Genomic DNA, 7573 nt, shown 5'->3' with positions numbered 1-7573 from the left:
GAGGTCAAGATGGAGAGGATGTTTCCACTGAGTGTGTGTTAAATTCACATCACATGTCAGTAGCTCTCTGTCAGGGAAGGAGAAAAAAGGAGAGGACGTGATGTTAGCTGTGAGAGGGGTGGAGGAGGTAAGACACCTGTCGAGGGAGGTGGGGATTCATTAGTATTCATTATACATTTCACACCAGTTCCTGAGCAGTGCGGAGAGAGGAGGAGCTCCACCCATCTCCTCCACAGAGAAAGATGAAATAGAGAGAAACGCGATGCCATAGATGAGGACATTCCACTGAATGGAGTGTCCAGCTGCATGAAAAATCAGCACTAGATTTTGCAGCTGAGGTGGTGCAGCCTTTGAATTTCCTCCTTTGTAAATTCCTTTTGTAACCACTTCTTGTCAATGGAGTTTTGTTCTGTCAGTAGCAAAAGTAAAACTGAGCAACTCCCTGTAGCATAATGCAATGACCACAAGTTCAACTCTGTATAATGTAGTAGTGCATGACTCTTGAAATGCATGTTAATGGGGTTGACACGCATGATACACACAGGAAATTAGCGTGTTAATGTTTTTTCACCCAAATTTGACCCTTATGTTCAAGCACTACCATGTGGCCAATGTTCACGCCCCGAAAAATGCCTGTGCCTTTGACATCATGTCCCTTTTGATTTCCAGCTATAGGGGATACTATATTTACTTTAGCCATTGCTAGAAGATACATTGTCTATTTACATCTTTCATGCAGCCAACACAATGTATTTTCATTAACAAGTTTGTCTTTTTGTAGTTTGACAGTTTGAATTAATTGAATGAAGACTATTCAAGGCTACAGATTGCATAAAAAGGTTGCTATTTTTAATTGTTCAACTTGCACTGTTTTCACACACTAACCTGCAAACACTTGATGTCAGTTTTTTCATTCTTGAAGAAGTACTAAAAACATTTTAACTTTTGTCTGTATGGTGACCAGTGGTGTGCACAGACCTTAGCAGGGACTGGGGTGGAAGGATACACATTTTATTTTTATTTTTTAATCAGTAGTAATTATAAACACTTAACTTATTTCTTTGCTTTTTGAGTATTTAATCATTTTCTTGTATATACAGTATATACTGAACATGTTTCCTTTCAGTCACAAATAATAGCCTATTCTGTTATATTTCTCACAAACAGCACCAATGTAATACACTTGTTTATTTATTTATTCATTTTCAGACATGGTCTGTGATAACCCCATGTTTATGACATGTGCCATAGTAAAACCATGGCACCTTGGAGTACCATGACAGTATCAAGAAATATGAACATGATCAATCATTCAGTACCATGGCATTACCCTGGTAACGTGGTGCACGCTGCGATGACGAAGTGCGAGCGTGAGGCGATCAACTGTTTTCCACGAATGCAACGCGGTCCTTAAATAATGTATAACATGCAAGGGAGGACAGCTGGTGGAGTTTGTGGTATTCCCCTAGTGAGTTGGTGCCCTACGCAGACTGCGTAATATGCGTATAGGGAGCGACGGTACTGTGGTAGCCTAAAGGTATTTTTCTGAAAGTGATTAGTCAAATGGCTTATTAGTTTCAACAAAACCAAACTGGCTTTGGCTGAACCTGACAGCTCCTTCAGTTTATGTCAATATTCTATAAAAGTCGAATTTAAGCGACGCGACGCTCCCATTATAATTAATACATCTGTCCACACTAATACGTGATATTATTCTTTTAATACGCTTACAACACAATACATGGAGTTAACTTTTTATCTGACCTGTTACTCGTCTGAGGTAACGGCACTTCGATGTTCTGGGGCAAATTCAAAACATTGAATTTTTTGCCTCCTTGAAGGGCACTCCTGAGGGAGGGGATGCCACTCGAAAGCACGTTCAAAACGAAAGTGAGAAAATGTATCTTTACACGGAGGGCCCTTCCACAAGACTGTTAGCGAAGGTTACATTGATACAGTAATGCCATGTTTCCTTCAGAGGACCCACTTCAAGGGCTCTGCGGTTCGGAGTGAGTATAGAGCATAGGGAGGATCACCTGACCCCGATGTGCTGTAGCGCGTGCTCTTAAAGGCACCTCCGCTTAATTTTCTTTAATATTAATATTAATACAATTTACAAAGAATAATAACACATTATTACTGTTATTGTGAGATTATGACAAGATTTTAATTTATTTTTATTTAATTATATTTTAATTTAATAATTAGAATGTCTCCCCTTTTTCTGGATGACCAAAAAGGCACCTTTAGATTTGTGAAAGAAAATGGCAATGGCACTCCAGTGATGGCGACTATTTACAGCTTTTAACTGCCACCTGCTCCACATTGATACATCCTGTGTGCGATACTTGTGCTTTGTCTTACATGCAATGTGAATCAGCATGATGCTTCTCGTCTGGTGTATGACATTCTTTCGTGTTTGTGTTAGGAGTATTATTGGTTAGGAGTAAAATTGGACATATGATGTGCCTTCACATCACACCCATTCAAAGAGTAAGTGAAAGAATGCAGTTATGGTCTCAGTACTGTAGTGCATTTGCACAAGTTAACACAACTGCTTCGGCCGCTGGGGACAGTTCGGACAATCGGAAAGAACACTAAAAAAAAAATTTAGCAGACAAGACCATTGGCCCTGTTATTGTTACTTTTTACAGCAAGAAATAATGTATACTTTCAATGCACTCTATGTCACTTTGGATAAAAGCATCTAGAAATGATTAGTAAATAAGTAAAAACTTGGATACCTCTACAGAAGCGAGCAGTACTGAATGAATATTCAGTTTCCATTCAGTAATGGTCCTGTTTTTTTAGTGGCTTGGAGGTCTGGAGCAGCAGATGGACTGCCCCGCTGTGTGCCTGATTGAAACACTGAAGCTGGAGCGTGCTCATAACAACATCTCCAGCTCCTGTCAACTCAAGCCATGGAACAAATCAGCCTTCCTGCAGCTCTGCTGCGGGCAACACAGCTCTGCTCAGAGGAAAAACTGGGGCCCAGCCAAGGGTACAAAGGGTGCTCACGTTTAAGGACTGCCTGACTGTCAGTGTTTACAAGCTCTCTTCCTGTTCAGTCACAGATGATAGTCATGAAAATCAAAGCTGTAGGTGCAGCTGGCAGGTCCATATGTAAAGAGTTCTAGAGAGGTGGAGAGGAAATGGAGAGCACTCTCTGTAGACTGCACTGCAAATATTGAAGCATTGATTAGATGTGCTGCTCTACAAAGGCTGGCCACTATTGACTTCATTGACTGAGGGGAACATGAATGTATGAAGATTAAAGATTAGGTTAATGAGGGCATGCAATACACTTAGATCACAGTCCTACAAAGTCAAAATGCAGTAACTACACCAACACTGAAACTGAGAAGAATGGCTTCAAAGTAGATGGGTAGCATTTGTGGTTGAACAAAGCAGGGTGGAGTGTCTTTGTCTCTTGTACCGATGATATAGTGGAGCTGGAGGCTTAGAGGAGAATGATATGGAGCCAACCCTCTGTCCTCTGGGTGACATTCAAAGGCTCCATAAATCCTGCTCTTTATGGGGCCAGTTTGCCATAAATCCCACAGCCTAATTGGAGATGTAATGAATTACCATAATTAGTCATAGGCGGTTTTATATTAAATGGGAGGTATGTGTGCCGCAGGGAGCAGTCCATCATAGCAAAGTGAGATTTGTGTGCATGCATAGCAGAGATGCTTCAAGAAGTTTCCCAGCTGTCTAATCAGAGATTAGATGTAGTTTTGTCTGATTTTTAGCTTCAACCCCAGAATGGCAATTAGATCTTAGAGGCTATATCCAGAATATAATGTAATTAGCTATTTTGTTGGTCTGCTATCCAATAATAGATTCCTAGATCATATTGTTAAGATTGCACCACCCCTGTGCTACTAAAGATCTTTTAGATTTCAAAAGGTTTGCTTTATTTGATACCTGGTCATATCATCGACCATCCTGCAGAAAGGAGGCAGTCTCTTCGTCATCTGCCTCTTTAGCACAATTTGAGCAGTGATGAAAGAGTTACCACAATGGCTGTCGTAGAATACCGTTTTGCTAAATATTACCATTTGATTTTATAGGCTAATAAATGATTTGTTTAATGGATATGCACTCCTTTCCCTGCTCTGCTCTGCCTGGACAGCTGCATATCCTTTATTGCAATTTGTTGTAAAAATATAGGTTTCATAAGTAAATGCCATGGAACAATTAATCTGAAGACCATTAAATTATTGTAATGATGCTTAAACATGAAAAATTTAAACGGGCAAATGGAAAAGAAGTTTGATGAGTCAAGTTGAACGCTTTTTAATGCAGAGATCAAATGCAAAGTGCTTTTGCAAAGCCCTCTTAGATGTTTTAATTGCTCAGTTCTGTAATGTTCCATTTATATGATCTGTACACTGACATTGTAAATGAATATGATCATTAACAGATGGATTATGTCATTCTTTGTGCAACACATCCACAGAACATGGATCTGTGGACCACACGGTTTGTATCAATGTTGTGGAAGCTGCTTTGTAACTGCAGCTTCCCAAGCTACGAGCTACTCACAACTTAAAGTCGTTAAAATACAGTTAAGCTACTCTTTTAATCATTTTTACACTACAAGCTACTAACCAAAAGCAGTATTAATAAGCTAAAATGAGCCACCATGTTATGCAGTTATGCAGAACGGGCCACAAAATGGTGCCGCGATATGCAGAAAATGGCAACCCCATCCACGCTCAACAAATTTTGGATAAGCACCCCCCCACACACACAACTTGTGGGCCGGTTGTTATGTAAAATCCGGGGCTGATTTCTCTTCCCAGTCCAGCCCTGCATGTATGTGATTTTGAATATAAATATATGATATATTAATATATTTTTCCTGCATTTTCAGATGTACATGTAATTTATTACAGTATAACCGGAGAACTTTGTGGTGTATTAATACATCTTAACTCATTTATACAAATTATTCATCCACTTTCTTTCACTTCCCTTCTTACATACACAAGCACTCATGCTCAGAGAAAGGCACACCTCACTAACCCTCTTGGAAATAACAGGGGCCTTATTTATGTGGTGTGCCCAGGCGTCCCTTAGGGAAATATAATACTTTTCCAACTGGCCTCCTGTCAGCATCCCATTAAGGTACTGTCTTCATTTTATGCCTCTAAATCTGATGCAGACACCACTGAAATGTAAGCAAATATTAATTGGGGTCAGTTGCAGCAGATGCAACTCATGCAGGCGTCTAATGTAAAGTACCTTTGTGCACCCGTGGCATTATGGTGCAGGGTGCTGACGCCTCACATTTTCCTTGTATGCTGGGAATGGCTGCGATGATTCATAATGGCTGCTGCTCTTGGCCTTCATATTTTACCAGGCAAGTGTTTTATCAATTAAAGGAAATGCTGTGATGGTACCCTTGTGCTTCAGAGCATTTAGCTTTAGACCTGCGAATCTGACCTAAAGTGACCTGCTTGTGAAAGGTACTGTTAACCTAAAATGAAAATTCTGTCATCATTTGCTTGTGTTGTTCCAAACTTTAGTTTTGAGTTTGAGTTTCTCCTTTTGTGGTCCAACTGTGCTAATCACCAGGCAGCCTGCAAACCCCTAGTTTTAAACTTTTGTTGGTAGATGTTCAGTGAACTGTACCATTACTTGTTATTTATATTAAACTACACCCTTGGATCAAAATTTACAGTGACTTTGGGGAAATATGAGTCAAACTCTTACTCAGCTCCTCCAAATTCAATGGCAGTTTCAGGGTTATTTGAGGAACACATTTTATGAGGTGTTTTGTTTTAAATCAAAGACAGGACAGCTAAGAAAAGGGATGGATAATTCATTAAAAGCTCTGTGCCTGGAAAACCTATCTAATTAATTATGTGAATATTTACAGTAGTACTTGAATAGTTCATCAAGAATAATATTTATCAAAACAGTGAAATATTATTTGACATTATCTGCTTGTAATCTAATTAATATGAGTCAGAGACTATTTAACAGAGATGAGGCACTTCAATTAAAATGACTGGGAGATATTGGAACCCCCAACCAAGGCGCTCTAATGCCCAACAGTCAATGGGTGTTGAAAGGAAGTCCCGCCTTACAGGTAAAAGAGCCAATCAACTTTTAGATACAGACATCGCCTTTCAATCAACTCGATGCACATTAGTCATGTTCATATTGTTATTCATTTGGGCACACTGCATTATTTTTGCATTATGAGGTAAGAAAGTACAATTTATGATAACAGTTTTGTCAGATTTTACTGCTGAAAATATGGTCTTTGATACAAAATCTTGACCAACCGTTTTTGAGATTTCAGTGTTCCCCCATTCCCCAAGTACTGTGGTTGGGAGCTGCACTGTCATGACTGGAAGTAGCAAAAAAAAAAAAAGACAAAGTAACACCCATGGTTAGAAGGAAATCAGCAGAGTCAGTCTCTCAGCAGGGCAGGTGTTATCATACCAGCACTCTGGTGTCATGTTCAAGGGCTAACACAGAGAGAGAAAGAGAGAAAGAGAGAGGGAGGGAGAGAAAGCAAATAACAGTGAGAGAGAATGTCAGCGTGTAGCTGTGTGTGCACGTGTAAGAGAGAAATCCTGATTGGCCATCCGAGGTGATATATGTGCCAAATTTTCTCCCAAAATAAATCAGGGCCATCAGCATGACAAACAATTTTCCACCTGCTATAAACATCTCTCCCACACGTTCATCCGCTCCAGCATTGCAGAATATTTACTAGGCTACTCCCCTGTTTACTGTTATGGCACACATGACTCCAATTGCCAGAAAAGTGTCCAGCATGGCATTCTAACGCTTGTTTGTGCATGACTGATGGCCCTGTGTGGATGTAGTCTGAGCTAACCACTGAAAAGAGCAACTGGTCTGAGACCAGGGGCAGCTGTCAAACTCTGTTTAGATGGGTCAATATTACAGCATTCAGGCAGACAAATACAAATATTTAGACAGATACAAGCTTGATGTTGATATACACAATATAGTTGGGATAGAGTCCAGGAGGTGGGTGTGGGGTAATTTTACCTCACAATACTCTTTCAATATTCAAACACCAAGAATCTATGTTTTTAATTATTTTCACACTAATATTTTTTGGAACCAAGAGACTGACCACTATGTGTGAGACTAAACACAATGCAACATCAACAAATACACAATTATTTTCATTTGACCAAAATGAAAACTCAAAATGAGCTAAGAACAAGAAGATTCTAAAACTTGTTTGATTTTTAAGGATATTCATACAGATCATCTATACAGCTAGACTGCAAGGGTTCCCCTTCTATCACTCACTCAGTGTTGTTTCTATGTATTGTCACTCAGGGGTCGATTTTGAGAGCCCCAGACACCTTAAAATCTTTGAGAAAACACCAAAAAGAATTGATGAGTAGAATTTGCATGCCACTTCCCCCGACATACGGGTATAAAAGGGAGCTGGAATGCAGATTCATTCAGATTTCTTCTTCGGAGCCGAGCCGTGGTATATCAGCAAGCTGAGTACTACTTACTAATCCATTCACCTCCTCAGAAGCGTGTGCTTTTGGATATATGGCACATTCCA

Source organism: Xyrauchen texanus, chromosome 17 (genome assembly GCF_025860055.1).
Source record: "Xyrauchen texanus isolate HMW12.3.18 chromosome 17, RBS_HiC_50CHRs, whole genome shotgun sequence".
NCBI classification, from domain to species: domain Eukaryota; kingdom Metazoa; phylum Chordata; class Actinopteri; order Cypriniformes; family Catostomidae; genus Xyrauchen; species Xyrauchen texanus.
The sequence above is the reverse complement of the archived record's forward strand: the minus strand, read 5'-3'. Positions refer to the sequence as shown.